The 19,955-nt window shown below is 46.1% G+C and overlaps 1 protein-coding gene across 3 annotated transcripts in view; it reads right to left on the reverse strand.

Moving 5' to 3' along the window:
• The window catches only part of CRACR2A (calcium release activated channel regulator 2A), a 99,167-nt gene extending 90,701 nt beyond the window's left edge, over positions 1 to 8,466 (reverse strand). The window contains exons 1-2 of one of the 3 annotated variants that reach the window (XM_037913319.2): positions 8,367 to 8,466; positions 372 to 599 (exon numbers count right to left, since the gene is read on the reverse strand). The gene's annotated coding sequence lies outside the window, so the exon portion shown is untranslated. Of the gene's footprint in view, positions 1 to 371; positions 634 to 2,115; positions 2,269 to 8,366 lie in introns of those variants that run through there. The other 2 variants (XM_043526882.1, XM_043526915.1) reach the window with 2 other exon arrangements.
• Positions 8,467 to 19,955: the final 11,489 nt, after the last annotated feature.

Here is a 19,955-nt window from a genome sequence, read left to right on the forward strand (position 1 = left end):
ACTAGACACACACAATTTAAACCCTGAGCATGTGTTTTATACGTGTGTGCACGCACACAAACGCAGACACAGTTCTCCAATATAGTAGTCTCCTGGATGACACACAGCCCCTGTTTAACACTCTCTCATCCTTAGCCCCTAGCAGAATCTCTTGATGCCAGGCCAGCCGGCTGCCAGGCCCCCTTGCAGTGGTGCCATCCTTCGCAGGGCAGTGCCTAAACAACACTGCTGTCTAAAAAGACAGTCCCCACAGAATTCAGTCACCACCGGAAGCATGCTGGCTGCTGCATTGCAACACACTGAGAAGAGAGGAAGAGGAGCTACTTATTGAGACACTGCACCCTTCCTTGAACACTTGTTTAAGTTGTTACCTGGTATTTATTTCTGCAAACAACTTTGTTCCAGGGGATGTTTCCTCTGCAGTCCCCCGGCTACTTTCACCCAGCAGCTGGTCCGCTGTTACTTCTCCTCGGCCTGTGTCCACAGATGCCCATGCAAAGAGGCCGTGCAGGTCCCAAATGGCCTTTCCCAGCCAGCTGTGGCTGAAGAGAGAGGAAGAGAGCGGACAGCTCAACACATCTCAGACTTTGCTGAGGCATCTGTGGCATAATCAGGTGGAAAGGAGAATACAGTGAAGTCAGGGGGCGGGACTGGAGCAAGTCTAACCCGTTCTACCTCTTCTTCCCCACGGCACCCACACCCAGACCTCCCTTCAGCGTGTGTGTGGTTTTGCAGCAGGGTTGGTTTCATTTTATGCACTGCTCTTCAGCGCTCCAGCATGAGACAGCTCTGTCAAGCCACGACAGCTTGAAGGAGGGAGCAAAATCCCCCATCCTAAGGGGCAGCCACCAAAAGAAACCCTCAAGCCAATATTCATTGCCTTCCCTCTCAAACCCTTCCCTGAGGGGATTCCCTTCAGGTATTTTTAGGTCTTGGGGGGTGGGGAGGACAGTGTTTTATTAGACTATTATATTACCCTTGTAGTTATTTTATTGTCCAGCCCTCAGGCCCTATGGCAGGGTGAGGTGAGGTTTAGATAATTAAAATCAGTATTTAGTTATTCAGGTTTAATCCAACACTGGCAATATCCCCAGTGCTATCTGCAGGTGCTGTCTGCAGTGGCTTCTTTTGAGCAAGGCGCGAGAGTACCCGCACTTCTGAAGGGAGCACAGCCATTTCTGAGGGTCTCAGCCGAGCAAGAAGAAAACAATGCAGACTGGAAAGGGTAAAGCTAAGGTTAATGGAAGCTGGGCTGTGTGAACCGGCGGGGCGGGGAAGGAGGGGGTTTCAAACAATTCCTGGGAAACTGGACCCAGGCCTGTCAGAGGCCCATAAAGAGCCTCTCCTGTCTTTTTCCCCCCACTCTCTCACTCTTTGCTTCTGTGGTGGGGCTCTAGCCTTCTCTGTTTAGTGCCCCAAATGGTATATTTTGGGGTTTGGTGTGTTGGGGGCCCTATTCAGAGCCCCAGACGACGTACTCTGGACTGTTTAGTGCCCCAAATGTTGTATTCGGTGCCCTGTTAGGGTCTCAAATGGATGATTCAGGGCCCCATTTAGTTCTCCAAAAGGTGTATGCAGGGGCCCCTTTAATGCCCCTATTTAGTGGCCTGCTTAGTGCTGAAGGGTGTATTCAGGGCCCTGCTTACTGCTTTATAGATATCATTGTAACCCTTCTGCCAGGTGGGGCCGGCAGCAACCAGGGCCGGGTTCAATAGCTAGGGGTTCCTTTTCAGCAATACAATAAAGAACTAGCTCAAGCCCCCACCCAGTAACCTGGGAACATTACACACCACCCTGGGTCGCCTCTGAGAGGCAAGACTTCCCCACTCGCAAGCACAGAGGCTGAGTGAGAAAAGAAACTTTTAATGAATGGAGGGAAGTCACCCGACATTAATTAGGGAAAATGCCACACGCAGGATTCATAATCATAAAACTGTGAGCAGGACACCCACCCCAGCGTGCGAGGGGCAGTGCCTTCTGCCTCATCTTCTTGAGTTCTACAACCAAAGGTTCCTTTTCTGTGCCTCTCTCTGCTCCCTCACCACACCCCACTCACAGTAATTGTCCTTGGTCAGTGAGGACCCAGGGTTCAGAGGTGCATCTGTGTGAGCTCACCTCCCACTTGGGGAAGAAGGCACCTTGCTTGCGTTTGCTCTGCCTGGCCGCCCTGCCCGCCACTGCTCCTCGTCACCTGGCCGCCCCGCCAGCCGCAGTTCCTCTCTGCTGGCCGCCCTGTCAGCTGTGGTTCCTCACCGCCTCGCCAGCCACTCGTTGCATCACCAGCTGCTCGTTCTGCTCACTGCCTCGCTAGCCACTCATTCGCCGGCTGACTGTCAGTCACCTTCTGCTCCCACCTGCCTCTCTGCTGCGACCTCTGCACATCAGAGTCTATGTCTACACTGGCAGATTTACAGCATCGGCAGTTACAGCACTGCTCAGAGAGCGCTGAAGGGAAACCTCTATTGTGTGTTCACACTGTCAGATGCCTGCGCAATAGCGTATTCACACTTGTGACACTTGCAATGGTATTCGGAACAGTGCACTCTGAGCAGCTATCCCGCAGAGCATCTCTTCCTCTTCTGCCACTAAGAGTTGTGGGAAGGGGGAGGGGGTCGCGGGTCATCGTGGGTCCTGTCCCAATGCCCCATGATGCATTGCTTCTCATCCCAGCAATCCCTGTGCTTCCGTCTGCATTTGGCACCGTTTACAATGGTTTGTGTACTGCACGCCCTGCCTCTTCAGTCTGCAGGAATGGATGCCAAACTGCTGAGCAGTATGCTGCTCGCTCTGACCAACACGTCACGAGTGGCAGTGGAGTTATTCCTTAAACTACAAAGGTAAGAGGAGCATGACGTTGATCTCACCACACGCAGTAGCTATGACACGAAAATGCTTGTGGCACTCACAGAGGTGCTGACCACAGTGGAACGCCGCTTTTGGGCTTGAGAAACAAGCACTGAGTGGTGGGCTCACATCATGATGGATGTTCGGGATAACAAGCAGTGACTGCAGAACTTTTGGATGAGGAAAGCCACATTCATGGGACTGTATGATGTGCTCGCCCCAGCCCTGTGGCACAAGGACACGAGAATGAGAGCTGCCCTGCCGTTGGAGAAGCGCGAGCTGATTGCACTGTGGAACCTGGCTACTCCAGACTACTACCATCGGTCACTAACCAGTTTGGAGTGGGAAAGACAACAGTTGGACTCATGTTGATGGAAATGTGCAGGGCCATTAGTCACATCCTGCTCTGAAAGACCGTGACTCTGGGCAAAGTGCGTGACATTGTGGATGGCTTTGCACAAATGGGCTTCCCTAACTGTGGAGGGGTGATAGATGGCACACATATTCCAATTCTGGCACCAGACCACCTAGCTACAGAGTACATTAATCGCAAGAGGTATTTCTCAATGGTTCTCCAGGCACTTGTGGATCACTGTAGGTGTTTCACAGACATTAACACAGGCTAGTCCGGAATGCACGCATGTTTCAGAACACTGGCCTCTTCAGGAAGCTGCAGGCAGGCACTTTCTTCCCCGACCAGAAGATCACTGTAGGGGAAGTCAAAATGCCCATTGTGATCCTCGGAGACCCCGCCTACCCCTTAATGTCATGGCTTATGAAGCCATATATGGGGCGACTTGACAGCAGCAAGGAGCAGTTCAACAACAGGCTGAGCAAGTGCAGAATGACTGTTGAGCATGCTTTTGGCCATTTAAAGGCCCGCTGGTGCTGCCTCTATGGCAAGCTGGACCTAGCCGATGACAATATTCCTATGCTTATAGCTGTGTGCAGTACGCTCCATAATATTTGTGAAGAGAAGGGTGAAAGCTTCACTCAGGGCTGGACTGCAGAGGCTCGGCACCTGGAGGCTGAGTTTGAATAGCCAGAGACCAGGGCTATTAGAGGGGCACATAAGGATCAGGGATGCCTTGAGGCAGCAATTTGAAGCTGAAAGCCACTAATATTTGTTGTTATGCTCGGGAGTGCAGTGCTTGTAATGCTAGGAGGTGATTGTGATTGGTGCAGATGATGCAATGTCAAGGTTTAACATAATTGTTTGTTGCTTTGCAGGGCTCTGTTTGCTTTCAATTAATAGAATAAAGATTGCTTTCAAACCAATACAATTCTTTTATTAAAAAACAACAACCAGAGGAGAGAGTCAAACAAAAAAAAATATCAGCAGCTCCAACTGCTGTGACTGGCTAGCCTCCTCTGGGGTAGAAAAGAGCTGCTGGCTGCATGCATCTCTGATCGCTGAGTCATCCTCTGCCTCGGGTCCATCCCCCTTTCAGATCCTCATTCAAGATTTCCTCCTCCTGGCTCAGTCCACTCTCAACTGGCACATAAGCCACCAAAGTATCCACAGTAGTCTTCGCGGTGGAGGTGGGGTCGCCACTGAGTATCACATTCAGCTCTTTGTAGAACCGGCAGCTTGTGGGTGCAACCCTGGAGCAGCTGTTTGCCTCCCGCTCCTTGTGGTAGGCATTCCACAGCTCCTTCACTTTGACTCCTCACTGCAATGTGTCTCAGTCATGGCCCCTTTCTGTCATGCATCATGAAATCTGTCTGTAGGGATCATAATTCCTATGGCTGGAGCGCAGCTAGGACTGGACAGCTTCCTCTCCCCAAATGCTGATGAGGTCCAGCAGCTCGGCATTGCTCCAAGCAGGAGATCACCTGGTGCGTGGAGCAGGCATGGCCACCTGGAAGGATGCGCTGAGACCACTGCACGCATCACTGAGCAAACAGGAAGGGGACTTTCAAAATTCCAAAGGAACTTACAGGTGGGGCTGACGGTTGGTCACCTGAGGGCAGGGCAGTAGAGTTCAAACTGATGACCAGAGAGGTGAGAACAGGCATTGTGGGACACCTCCTGGAGGCCAATCACAGCGCTGTAATCGACCAGGGTGTCTACAGTGGCACCGCAGCGCTGTACCCCCAGCGCAGAAAGCTGTACGCCTCTCATCGGGGTGGTTTTATTACAGCGCTGCAACTGCGCAGTTTCTGCGCATTATGTGGCTTGGCAGTGTGTGCACGTCGGGAGTTATAACGCAGAAAGCTGCTCTACTGTGCAGAAACTTGCCAGTGTAGACAGGGCATTAGTAATTTTCAGTTCTCTGCAGGCTGGGCAGAAACACTGCCCCATCCTAAGTGATTTCAGCTCTCATTTGAGCATTTTAACATAACAAAGAGGCCCTTAATGAAGCCTATGGAGCGCTTTCTTTGAACAGTGGGGAAGAACAGGTTAAACCAGGACCCTTAGAGAGAGTCCATTCCTCCTGGCTGGAACACCTGTCCCCTCCCTTACTTTCACAGGGTCTGGCATTCAAGCCCCTGGCTTAACGAGGTCCTTTCAGCTGAGGGTGACCCCCTCATTTGGGACAGGTTAAGCACAGTCCTGCTGCTGCTTCTGTTTTCATACAATAATGACAACATTGGTAACAGCATTTCACTACCCCTGCATTCAGTACTTCAGTGATTTGAAACCCAACACTATCCAAAGTTGATTATTTTGAGCAACACTACTCTATCTGCTATATATCTAAGCAGAGTAGGTGTGTTCATGTCAATACAGTTTGCTCCTGAAGTCTCCCACCTCCCAGCTAGCTGTCAGGGAAGAATTCATTCAGACCCTGCTTACATCATTGATATCCAAACCAAACAGGAGAGGGTCTCTTTGGAGCTGGGAGAGCAGTGACCATGGGGATGGGTTTTTTGAGTCCCTGGGACCCATGCCAGGGCTGCTGCCTCTGCCCTTCTGTCCCTGCTGTTCCCTGCCCTGCCCCGCCCCATTGCTCCCTGCTTGCTCAGCTCTGAGCCTGTCCCTACAAGGTGCTGGGTGGCCAGTGAAGGAGGAACCATGCTCCCTGTGGCTTCTCCTGGCCCCTCCCTAGCTTCTAGGCTGTGCTCCCCCTCCCCCGCAGCTGCTACATCTGCCACTCCCTGGGCTGCTGCTGCATCTCTCAGTCCTGGGCTCTGCTCCACTCCTCCATGGACACAGGCACCACCCACTCCCTGTACACTGATGGGCAGGTCTATGAATGGACAGTGCTTGCCCATGGGGGAATGGAGTGGGCTCTGGGAAGCTGTATGAGGAAGCAGCAGGAGCCCTGGGAGCTGTTTGAAGCAGCAGTTCTATAAGAAGTTCTGTGCAGATCCTTCTTGATCTTCAAAAAGAATTGGAGGGAGGGTCTGTGACACATCCCCCCACATACACTTTGACCACTGGCTATAGCTCTGAGTTTCACAGAGATATTATGACCTTTCATCTGATTTCGCTCAGTTTCATAGAGATATTAGTTAGCGCTTTCACCCACTACAGCAATCATTCCAAATCTAGCAATTCATGCATGAAGAACTTGGTGGGTGAATTCTTATGGTCAGCCATGATTTCTATCATGACAACCTTCAAGCACAAGAGTGATGCTCAAAAGCACACACTGCAGCAGGCCCATGAAAAAAGATCAGAAAAGTGCAAGTGGTCTACAAAGTTTCCTAGAAACATGCGAAGTTCGACCGTGTTCCTGTTGCACAATTCATGGACAATTCTGCTATTCACGCTTCTGAGCCTTCCTTAGCTGGAAAGGACATTGATTTGGGTTTATCAAGCTTGTTGGGTGCCAGAGTATGATTCTGGTACAGAGCTCGGCTCGGTGTTGAATTGCTGTGTGCTGGAATCTCTGAATCTAGGACAGAAGATTGCCTGTTGTTTGCTAGTGCAATTGTTATGGACATGGATGCTGAAAGCAGTTCAGTTATTAAAAGCGTGGGGAAGAATTTTGACTTTGACAAGACAGATCCAGCTACTAGGCCACAAGAGCCAGATTGTGTTGTCTGTTTGTGGATGGAATATGGTCCAATTGTTAATTTAAAACAAGATGTTTCACTTAATGAATGCAAAGGAAAGCAAGTATTAAATCATGGTTCTTCGTCCAAACTCCTAATGGGGGATTATACCAGTGAATTTGGTTGATGTACAGTTTGATTCTTGCTTCCTTATTCTGTTTCATTTCTTTTCTTTTTCAGTGAAATGCCTCATCTTCCTTTGCAAAGCGTAAAACTGAAATTCACGAAGGTTTTGTACTTTAGCACATGAATATACCAATACGAACATTCAAAGGAACACATGGAGGCAATCACTTGCTGGATGGAACTTGCAGAATGATTGAAAAAGAGTTGCATGATGAATAAAGGTATGCAGACCTGCTATCAGATGCAGAAGGATGTGTGGCATAATATTTTGTGTCATCTAGGCTATTTTGCTGTACTTAGATGACAGGTTTGAGAGGTTCAGACAAGAAATTAGATAGCCCTTGTGTCACAGGGTGGGACAGATTTCCTTCCCCTAGTCCCTGCGCTCAGTGCTTGGGTTGGCCAAAGAAAGGGTCTGAGACACCCCTTGCAGGTGCTTCACCCGTGTTCTTTTATTTACAGTGGCAGTACAGTCCCAATTCCCGCAACACCTGTCCCCCCTCCGACCCCTCACTGGGTCCTCTGGCCTTTGAGGCTTGTATCAGACAGCAGAGACAGAGCCTCAAGCTTCCTATCTTCCTGCCTGGCTTGCCCCCTTCCTGAGCTCTTCCCTGGGTTTATACGCCTGCCCAGTCATCAACCCAACTGGTTCCACTAGGCTCAGCAGGTCACACTGAGCCTGTCCTCATTAGGGCCTGCAGTTGGGCTCCCTGCTAAGGGTCCTGGCCCATACACCTGGCCACCCTACAGGGAAGCAGGGGGAAGCCGGCTCTTTAGCAGGGCACCCAAAGGTTTTATACCTCTGCCCCGTGACACCTTGTAATAATAAATGTTAGGGCTCACTTGACTTGCTTGCAAGGTATGATAGTGTTCCATGATATCATGTGGAAACTATTAAGGCCTGTACCACAAAGCTATTTATCAAACCAAATTTAAAATGAATTTATCAGTAAGATCATAATAAAAGTACAGCAGACTATTTTCGTAAAAGTATGAAAGCTAAATACTTCTCTATTATGTTTGATTGCACTCCAGACCGCTATCAAGTGGGACAAATGTCTCAGGTGTTAAGGTAGGTTAAGGTTTTGAAAGACAGTGTAACCCTACCTGCAGTGACTCCAGAGCCTGCGTACCAATCTCAGGGCAGACTGTTAGGAAGCAGGGCACAAACTCCACATTGCTTGTAAGTTCTATACTTAGATTTCACCAACCAAGTATCAAGTGTAAACTCCTCAGGCACTATAATAGCTTAACAATGGAGTCACAGACTGTCCCCTTGGGTACTCCTATCTTGCCACCCACGTGAGTGTAGCTTTGTGATAGGTGGTCCCTTACACAAAGAACCACAGCAATATTCAGGTTACTCACAGTCCCCAAAATCAGTCACTTACCCCAGGTCAATTGCACCTTAGATCTCACACCAAAGACAGCATTTGTAGCCAGTCTGATAATAAAATACATGAAGATTCATTAAATAGGAAAAGGAAACAGAGTTATTTACAAGGTAAACATAGATACACAAATGAGTTACAATCTTAATTTTCAAGAGGTAATAGAAGCTTCTACATTCAGCAAGTTCTATATGTCCTTTAGGGCTAACTCAGGCTAAGCAGCTGGGGAATCTCTTGCTTATATCTAGAAATCTTCCCTTCCAGAGTCCAAGCTGCATAGAGACCCTTAGTTCTTTTTCTTTGGGGTTTTTGTCCCCCTGCTGCCAGGTGCTCTGAGCTGCAAGCTCAGCTGATGGGAGGAATCCATTTGCCTGGCTCATCTTCATGAGATGGGGCAGGGAGAGCAGAATAACAGATGTATTGTGTCCTCTTTAATGACCAACAGTGGTTCATCTGGTGTTGATGGACCTTTTATTCAGGCAGGACATAACAACATCTGTTGCAGATCAGCACTTAACAATAATTAATGTCTCTCTCCTGTCTAGTGATTTACATAGTTACAGAGGCTCACAGTATAGCTGCTCAAATATTATCTTACACTATGGAATACAGGCATAACCTTAATCCCTAGTAGCACTTAATCCCTAGTAGAAGCATAGTAATCCCTAGTTCCTTTTTTGGGAGAGAGGGGGTGTTATCCCCCTGCTGCCAGGTGCTCTGAGCTGCAAGCTCAGCTGACCAAAGGAATCCGCTTGCCTGGCTCATCTGCTCTCCCCGTCTCTCCGTGAAGAAAAACAAATATCTTTTGTCCTTTTAAATGTCCCACAATAGTCCATCTAGTGTCAGAGAACCTTTCCTGTTGGGCATGACATAACACCTTCTGTTACAGATCAGCATTTCATGCTAATTAAGGCCTCTTTCCTGTCTGGTGCTTTACATAGTCACAGCGGCTCACAAGACAACTGCTCAAATATTACCTTACACTAAAGGACACAGACGTTACAAGTGAGATTAATGCATGCAGTAACTCACAAGCATTCAGCAAGGTCTAAACACATCTTTATCTTTCTAATAGCTGTTTTAACAATACTAACACACAGTTGAGCCAGACTGATTCCAGCTCTGTATTTGTCAGTGTTCAGTTGCGACATGGGGACTTCAACATGAGGAGCTGGCATCTGGGCTGCCAGCATCACAGATGGCGCAAACGTTGTTGAGCGCTTTGTAGAGGAGTTCATTGATATCCACACCAAACCAGGGCAGGGAATTATGGAAGCTATTTTAGAGAAGCTGAAAAAGGACAGGTTAGATGCAGCTGATTGCAGGGGACACAGCTATGACAACAGAGCTAACATGGCCACAGCATACAAACGTACTCAAAATCAAATTCAGCAGGTGAATTAATATGCATCTGTCATCTCATGTGCTGCCCACTCTCTAAATCTTGTTGGAGAAGCTGCTGCAATGGTTGTTCCACAAGTTGTTCTATTTTTTTGAATTGTTCAGAGATCATATACCCTATTTTCCACTTCCACTAGTTGGTGGGATGTGTTGAAGCAAATCAGCATTACATTAAAATACCAAAGCACGACAAGATGATCAGCCATGGTAGAGACAATCTGTCCACCACAAAATCAGGTTGAACATGTTTTTGATGCTTTAAGTGAGATTTAAGGCATCACACAAGCTTCTGCCATTGCCTAATTTGAAAGATGATAGCTTGGCAAACAAACATTTCAGAGTTTTTCTTTTTTCCCCTTGTTTTGCTGAGATGTGGTTTACTATCTTATCAAAAATTAACGTGAGCAAAAAATTCCAGAGTCTGCATCTTGACGTTCAAACAGCTTGTGGTTAACTTGACGGTCTTCTAAACGCTTTATTGGAATTAGTCTTCTGGGTTTGTTACGTGGAAGGAAGCTGCTGCTTCACAGGCTGAAACATTTGGAATATCCATGCAGTTCAAAGAGAAATGATCTTGGAGGAGGAAAGAAATGCCAGGCAAACTTGCAAGGGACAAAAGGACATCAGATCCTGAATGCACTGTCTTAGACACAGTGTTAACGCACTTGGATGTTAGGATATGTAAATACAATGGAGTCAAAGGAAGGTTTGTGATGAGTGGGTGTTATGACCCACAGGTCTTGAACCCAGATCCACAGAAGCAGCCGTGCTTCAACACTCTCTGCTTGGCAGCCTCCTAACAACCGATGACCCAGGAAGCCCACCGTAGTTTGAGGCTGGCCCCTGACATCCTATTGGTGGATTCCCAGAGCAGTCAACTGGGGCCACTGGCCCTTCTTAAGCCAGCAAAAAGAACAGGGCGCTATCTGAACAACTGGGGTCCATCCTACTCTGGACTGTGAGACTTGTGCTTCCTGCTCCTGCAGTTACTAGAAAGCCAGTGACAAGAATTTCCATGTCCTTACAGTATTCACAGAGAGAAGGACACAGAGGAACCAGAAACAGTATCCTACCACCCCTCCCATATGAGATCTGTTTACAGCTAGCTGCCAGGGTCAAGGCACAGCAAACCCCAAGGGAGATACAGAGGGGAGTCACTGAAAAAAGCAATTTTCCCACCTTTCATATATAGTTTAAGGCTGGGATTTTCAAAGGAAGCTATGGGAGTCAGACATCCAATCCCACTGAAATTCAGTGGGAGAGGAGCATTTAACTCCCTTCGCCTCCTTTGAATATCCCAGCCTAAAAGACTGAATAAAGAGTTTAATGTTTAAAAAATGGTTCTGCTCTGAAAAGTGAATCCTTAATGGGCATCGAGAGGCTCACTATTTATTCTCTCAGCAACTCCTGATCGTGTGCTCCTGAGCTATGCTCATTTTTCAAGGAAAACTAACTACCAAGCCTTTATACCCTTTGAGATCTGAGAGTCAAGTTGGCGATGCCTGAGCCAGGAAGAACTTGACATTAAAGATTCTGCAGTCACAACTCTGTTAATGACACAAAAGCCAGAAAGAGCCCAACTCCCTTTCCCCTACTGCACTGGCTAACAGTAATGAGTAGCAATAAAAATTTCTCTTAATTGGTGAAGTCAGAGGCTATGAATCTAACTGCAAAAAGGAGGAAGGGGTCTGCTGAATGCGAAGGGGCCATTTTTACATAAGCACTTTTGAAAATAGTCTCACATTTTCCTATTAAATACAAAGGGTGGGATTTTCAAAAGCTCTCTGTATTGGCCTAACTCTGCTCCCACAGAAGTCAAGGGTAAAAACTCCATTGTCTTCTCTGAGGTTTTTTGAAAATCCCACCCTGAAAAGCTGAACCTGCTGCCTGAACACTAGAGCTTGCTTCTGACTGTCGCACTAATATTAATGCAAGTTGGAAGCTGGCTGACTGTCTCTTCCGCTGGGTAATGACAATGCCAGAGCCAAAAACAGTAGCAGGTTTTAAGAGAGAGTGGCCTGCAGCACTCCGCTCAAGAATGCCAAGTGCAATAAAAAAAATTCCTTCAATAAAGACTCACCACATTCACAGTTTATTCATTGTGACAGCTGCTTATCTTAATCTTGAGAACCATCATACTGCCGGGCTGCAAGAGTGCAGCTTCTTCTTTAAGCGCTAGGTTGTTAAATAACCCCTCTGCTTTTGCTTCCCATGCTGATGCACCTCTTTTAATTGCCTATGAAAGCACACACGCTGGGGGAATTGGACAGCAAGGCCAAGTCTTGGGTTACCATAATAATTCCTTTCACACCATTATAAACATTGATAGCTTATCACTCTGAAGCCTGCTCTGGACAAATAGAACTTTGTTTTATTTCTTTAATTACAAGCTAGGGAGGAGCACAATACAAAACCCTGGGTCTTAGCATCCTCATTGGACTTTGGGACAGGTTTATTGATTTGCAATCCAGACCTAAATACAAGTGACCCCCTCTCTTTATTAAGCACCTGATCCAAAGCTCCTTGAATGCAATAGGTGTCTTTGCATTTACTACAGTGGGTTTGGATCATGCGATAGTCCATGGGTGGGCAAACTTTTTGGCCCAAGGGCCACATTGGGGTGCAAAACTGTGCCTCCCCAAACAGCCAGCCCCTGCCCCATCCACTCCCTCCCACTTCCTGCCCCCTGACTGCCCCCCTCAGAACTCCTGACCCATCCAACCCCCCCTGCTCCTTGACCCCTGACCGCCTCCTCCCGGGACCCCCTGTCCCTAACTGCCCCCTGGGGACCCCTGTTCCCCATCCCCTGACCGCCCCCTCCCAGGACCCCCCGCCCCTAACCGCTCCCCCGGGACCCCACCCCCTACCCAACCCCCCCTGCTCCCTGTCCCCTGACCACCCCCCGGGACCTCCTGCCCCTTATCTAGCCTCCTCTGCTCCCCGCCACCTTACCATGCCGCTCAGAGCGGCAGGACTGGGTTATTGGAAAGTGTGGGAGGTGGGCGGACACAGGCTGTGCTCCCTGCACGGTGGAGTGGCTGTGGGGGAGGAGGGACAGCAGTGGAGGGGCCGGGGGCTAGCTTCCCCAGCCAGGAGCTCAAGGGCCGGGCAGGACGGTCCCACATGCTGGATGTGGCCTGTGGGCCATAGTTTGCCCCGCTCTGCCTAGTCCCTCCCCAACCTCAAACAGAGGGAAGAGCTATAAAGAAAATGTAATAAGGGACTCCTGCAAAACTTCCTCAACATAGCCTGCAATGTACTCAGTGATGCATAAGGTTATAGAGAGCGGGGGTGTGACTGAGAAAATGGTTTTGTTTGCATAAAAATAACCACGTAGGGAGGCAACACAACTGGGAAAACAAATGTTTCCTGCAATTGTTTATGAAAACTATGCTGAAAACTATGTTCGTCCCAATGCCCTAGGAGTGTGCCTGGAACTGGAGACAGGAGGGACGAAGACTTTGTAAGGAATATTTTTGCAGGTGATTCTCATCCATTGCAATATTTGAGGGGAGAGAAACAAAATGCCATTTTCATTCAATGCAATGGTTCATTCCAAAGGCAAAAGATTGGCTCCTGAGAAGTATTTGTAGGAACCCACGTGAAAGTAATCTGGTGGGTGTGATGTATTCAGACAGGAGGCAAACTCCTCCGTCACAGGCAGATAAATTATCCTGAAGCCTTCCCCTCAATTCGATAGCAACATTTTAACAGAGCACAAGAGCACCCACTAGTACAGTGGCTCTTAACTTTTCCAGACTACTGTACCCCTTTCAGGAGTCTGATTTGTTTTGTGTACCCACAAGTTTCACCTCACTTAAAAACTACTTGCTTACAAAATCAGACATAAAAATACAAACGTGTCACTGCACACTATTACTGAAAAATTGCTCACTTTCTCATTTTTACCACATAATGATAAAATAAATCAATTGGAATATAAATATTGCTTTTACATTTCAGCGTATAGTACATACAACAGTGTAAACAAGTCATTGTCTGTATGAAATTTTAGTTTGTACAGACTTTGCTAGTGCTTTTTATGTCGCCTGTTGTAAAACTAGGCAAATATCTAGATGACTTGATGTAACCCCTGGAAGACCTCTGCTTACCCCCAGGGGTACGTGTACCCCTGGTTGAGAACCAGTTCTCTAGAACATCACAGCTCTAAAGGTTGTGTTTGCAATCCTGATTGCAATAGTGTGGCTTGGCCTCACCTCATTTCCTCCATCTCTACCTAGAACAAATTATGCCCCAAAATGTGATTTTAATATTTTAATTTTAATTATGACCTTATTAAGGAAGCATAAGAGCCTATCAATTTTGAGTTGGCTATTAATAGAGATCTATCTTATTAGTTAACACAGGGAAGTCAGAGAAGTATTTTTAGCATTAGGCTTCTTATTACTGTTTCAGTTAATCACCTCTTTGTCATTCATTATGCCCTTACTTACAATGAATGACTTTCACAGCAAATAACAAAATATCTGATAATAGAAACTTAGCACTTTTCATCTTTGAGATATCAGTATGCCAGTAGCATTATCCTCATTTTACAGGTGAGGAAACCAAAGCACAGGGAGACATGACTTGACCCAGGGCACCCAGCAAAGTCATGGAAGAGCTAGGAATTAAACCCAGGTCACCTAAGTCCTAGTCTAGTGACCATTAACATAACTACCCTGCTGATTTTTGCCATTGCTCTCTCCCTCACTCTCCTATAACAGTTCAGAATTGTTCAATAGTTTCCAGAAGGAGTAATAACCTACAATGTACATGTATGGGGCAAAGGCAGTTGCCAAGGCTTACCTGCATTCACTAAGGGTAATTCCATATCTAAGAGCCACCAGCTATGAACTGTTTCAATATAATGCCTAAAGAAAACATTTACATGTATTTTAAAAGCAAAGGAAAAATTATCAGTTGAACCATATTGTTCCAAGTGCATTAGCAAACAAAGAAAGTTGCAAACAAGGAAATTTGCCACCTGGTGCAGTAGTTAGATTTTGTAAAGCCAAAGTTTAAATATTAATTGAGGGTTGGTTTTTTTTTGCAGATTTGTCTATGATTTTTGGCTTTGTTTTGCTTGGATTTAGATATTCCCTTGCAGCTATTACAATCCTGTCATTGGATTGTTGGGCTGGGGGATTTTTAAAAGATCCTGAGAGAGCGAGATGTTCAGATCCTAGTGAAATTTGATGGGAATCGTGTGCTACCTCCCTGAAAATGTTGTCCTTGGAGGGGGTTTTTTACATGGGGAAAAGCCCACAGTAGTTTATGTACACTAACTGCTCATGTAGACACACTGACCGTGCAAACAGGTACGTCCACATAGCAAAAAAGAAACCAAGCAGCCGCAAGTCTCAGGGCCTGGGTCAACTGGCTTGGGCTTGTGCTAGGTGGCTAATAATAGCAGCGTTAGAGCTTCCTGCTTGGGCTGGAGCTCAGGCTCGGAGACCCACCCTCCTCACCAGGTTTCAGAGCAGCAGTGCTTAACACTGCTATTTTTAGCCCTATAGCGCATGCCCCCATGAGCCCAAGTCAGTTGACCCAGGCCCTGAAACTTGCTGCCACTCTTTTTTTTTCCAAAGCGTAGACATACCTTAAGAGTGCCTTTGTGTGCAACAGCTTAGTGTGCACCGGCAGTGCGTTAAGCTACGCCACCAGAGGACACACTTAGGGCTCGGCTACACTTCCATGTTATAGCGCTCTAACTTGCTGCCTCGGGGGTGTGAAAAATCACCCCCCTGAGCACAGCAAGTCAGAGCGCTTTAAAGCGCTAGTGCAGACAGGCTCCCGGCGCTCGGAGCTAATCCCCTCGTGGAGGTGGAGTGCCAGGAGCGCTGGGAGAGCTCTCTCCCGGCACTTGCGCGTGGCCACACTCGCACTTCAAAGTTTCCAGTGTTTGTGTGCAGTAAGAGTGTCCACGGGGGGAGCTGGTGCAGAGAAGCTAGTGCACTATAAATTCACACCCTCGCTTATGGCACACTAACATAGCTGTTTAGACAAGCCTGAAGCAGTAGGGGAAGGTTACATGTAGCCAAAGAACCAGGCTTCTGGAAGACTAAGGGTTGAGGCCCAGTCAGAAGGGACTCTTTACATGTCCATAACAGGGAGGCCTCGGGAAGGTCTGGATATCTGACAGTACAGCTAGAAGTGAGCTGGAGAACACACAGGGCACAGGTGCAAAGGGAGGGACAGAAAGGTACTGAGAATACCTTCTTATCCTCAGTGGAATTCCAGAGGACAAGGACGCTCAGTCCTATGGGTTAATAGTCAAAGATATTTGTGACACTTTGGGGAGGAGGGGTCTGTCACCACCTGCCCTGTAACCTTGGGTGCTTCGATGCTGCGCAGCTTTGGATCAGAGCCCTGACACCAGCAGCCTGCTCACAGCACAATGGCCTCACCCTGGCTTCCACCAGCCCAGTCACTCCGTGCAGAGTGACCCCAACAACTCTTCCGGTCCCAAGTCTCCCCAAAACTATCTCCAATGCTGTGTCCAGTCCCTCCTACTGGACACACACTGCAGTAACATCATGTCTGCTGCCTCCAAAGAGCCAGAACACACCACAGCTTGTTAACTAAACTGGGGTTATACACTCCACCTTCATAGAGAGCACTGAAATAGTTTGTAGTAAACTAGGAATAAGAACATTGATTCCAGTGGTTTCACACAAGAGTGAAAGAAATATGAAAGGGTACAAACAAAACAAACACTTTCTAGTGTCTACAACTTAATTCTAGCAAGATGTAGCTTTGCCTAATACAATTTTTTACACCAAGTTGTCAGCATTCTCTGACTACTTTAGCAGGAGAACCATCTTTCATAAAGACAAAGCACTGGCTTCTTTGTTCTCTCAGGTGATAGATAACCCAAATGGCTTTTTGCTTGTTTCCCCGAAGTTCATTGTCTCTGTCTCAAGGACCAGGAAGGCTTCTGGGGGTGCAGATTCTGTCCCCCATCACAACTGTTAAGTGGTCTGGCCTGCCTGTTAGCTTGATGGCTCGTTGTTTACCTTATATAAAAATATACTTGCATTGTTCTCTGCCTGTGATCAAACTGGTCAGACAAGTAAATACACATTCCTTTGTCTAAGAAAAAACCTGTTTCACCTCTTTTGTCTTACATTGTTTGGGATCTGTAAACAGAGAGTAGCCATAATTTCACATAACAGTATTGTTACATACATTTCACAGTGGCAGTAATGACCAGTGTGGTGTTTAGTTTTCATATGATATGACACCTTTTAAATGACTATCCTGACAACAGTGTGTTGGGGCAATAAGTATGTCAGGCCTGATGTGAGTTACAAAATGGTGTGCCCTCTGCCAGTTGTTACAGAGGGACTAGCAGAGTCAGTGTTATTAGTAACATTGAAAGAATTCAATATATGGCGTTCTAGAATGATAGTGTCCCCTTATGCTTTCCAACATGTAATATGAACAATCGGTTTCGGGATCAATTTTCATTCATCACCCCCGTCCAAAGTCAAAACCCTCCCATAATTCATTTCTATTTGTTGGGTAGGTAACAGACATTATCAGGACTGGCAAATACTTACACTGGCCACGATTCTCCAAAAGTGACTAGTGCTGAGCGCCCACCTTCTGAAAATCAGGCCCCTTTAGGATTGCTCAGGTTGGACACACCAAAGTTGAGGCACCCAAAATCACTAGTTACTTTTTAAAATCTTGGCCAACATCTTCCACTTGATTTTGATTAAACTCAGTGCATGCAGTACAAAAAGAACAGGTCAAGTTCCTGAGTGTGTCATAATGTTTATATATAAACAGAGTAGAGAACACCCTATTGTTGCTCACCTTCAGGTGAATAATATTCCTATCATATCCATTTGCAGTTTTGCTTTAGATTACTCAGAAGTTAAACAAGCTAGGGCTGGTTTTCAGAAATAGCGAGTGCTATCAGTTCCCATCAAATAACTAGAGCTGGGAGTGCTCAGAACTTCTGAAAATGGGGTCAGATGTTTCAATGCTACTGAAAATGGTAGGAGCACTAGGATTTAGAAAGATCTATAGGATATGATCACGAGTGGTGCACCAGAACTTAAAGGGCCAAATCTGGAGGTGATATATGAGGACGAGTGTAAGTTACTGAAGTAGCCTAAGCAAGCACAACACGCTTGGTCCTTTCAGTCCCTGCAATGTGTACATTAAATCAAATTTGATTCCCTCTAGCCTCACCTGAGAATTTGGCCCATAGTTTTCAGTGTTTTGTACAAATAAGATATTCTCCAGTGAGATCATGCCACCTAGTGTTTAAGTACATTTCATCAATTACATAGAACAACTGCAGTTTTCTTAACATCTTAATAGATACTGGCAAAAATGGAAGGAAAAGGGGGCAGGTACCCTGCAGTAAAGTGGTTACACTCTGGGGACCAAACACCTTTAACCACATTTGAGAAGTTGATAGAGGAGCAAGCTGGAACAAGTGGTTTAATTTCTAAGATATGTACAATTTTGATTGAAAAAGCTGTTGATGAGAAAACAACCCAGATGTAAACATGGGAGAGGGATTTGGACAAAGAAGTTGATCTGACTGAGTGGGTCTATACATGGGGAAAGAGATATACAGCTTCAATTTGTATAGCTCATGAAGAAAACTTTTATAAGTTGCTGTACAGATGGCATTTGCCTCGTTAAAAGCTATCGTATTTTCGCTACAAGGGAGTCCCTCTGTTGGAGGCGTTGCAGGGAGAGGGGAACATACTTGCACATGTGGTGGTTGTGTCCAAGCATTAGACTGTTTGGAAGAAAATTATTAAAGAGATTAATCTTACCACCTTCCTAGAGATCCCCTCACTAGCTTACTTAATGCTCCAGTAAAGGATCTACATTTTAAAAAGGACTGTCAAGCGATTAAAAAAATTAATCGCGATTAATTGCACTGTTAAACAATAATAGAATACCATTTGTTTAAATATTTTGGCTGTTTTCTACATTTTCCAATATATTGATTTCAATTACAACATAGAATACAAAGTGTACAGTGCTCACTTTATTTTTATTACAAATATATTTGTAAACAAAATAAACAGTATTTTTCAATTCACCTCATACAAGTACTGTAGTGCAATCTCTTTATCATGAAAGTTGAACTTACTAGTGTAGAATTATGTACAAAAAATAACTGCATTCAAAAATAAAACAATGTAAAACTTTACAGCCTACAAGTCCTCTCAGTTCTACTTCTTGTTCAGACAATCGCTAAGACAAACAAATTTGTTTACATTTGCAGCAGATAACGCTCCCGCTTCTGGTTTACAATGTCACCTGAAAGTGAGAACAGGTGTTCACATGGCCCTGCTGTAGCTGGCGTTGCAAGACATTTACATGCCAGCTGCACTAAAGAGTCATATGTCCCTTTATGCTTCAACCACCATCCCAGAGGATGTGCGTCCGTGCTGATGATGGGTTCTGCTGGATAACAATCCAAAGCAGTGCAGACCAATGCATGTTCATTTTCATTATCTGAGTCAGATGTCACCAGCAGAAGGTTGATTTTCTATTTTGGTGGTTCGGGTTCTGTAATTTCCACATCGCCCTTTTAAGACTTCTGAAAGCATGCTCCACACCTCATTCCTCTAAGATTTTGGAAGGCACTTCAGATTCTTAAACCTTGGGTTGAGTGCTGTTGCTATCTTTAGAAATCTCACATTGGTACCTTCTTTGCATTTTGTCAAATCTGCAGTGAAAGTGTTCTTAAAATGAACATCTGCTGGGTCATCATCCGAGGCTGCTATAACATGAAATATATGGCAGAATGCGGGTAAAACAGAGAAGGGGACATACAATTCTCCCCCATGGAGTTCAGTCACAAATTTAATTAACCCATTTTTTTAGCATCATCAGCATGGATGCATGTCCTCCAGTATGGTGGCCGAAGCATGAAGGGCCATACAAATGATTAGCATATCCAGCATGTCAATACCTTGCAATGCCGGCTACAAAAGTGCCATGCAAATGCCTTTTTTCACTTTCTGGTGACACTGTAAATAAGAAGTGGGCAGCATTATCTCCTGTAAATGTAAAGAAACTTATTTGTTTTAGCGATTGGCTGAACAAGAAGTAGGACTGAGTGGACTTGTAGGCTCTAAAGTTTTACATTGTTTTGGGTTTTGAGTGGTTATGTAACAAAAAAATATGAATTTGTGAGTTGCACTT

This window comes from Chelonia mydas, chromosome 1 (genome assembly GCF_015237465.2).
Source record: "Chelonia mydas isolate rCheMyd1 chromosome 1, rCheMyd1.pri.v2, whole genome shotgun sequence".
Taxonomy (NCBI): Eukaryota; Metazoa; Chordata; order Testudines; family Cheloniidae; genus Chelonia; species Chelonia mydas.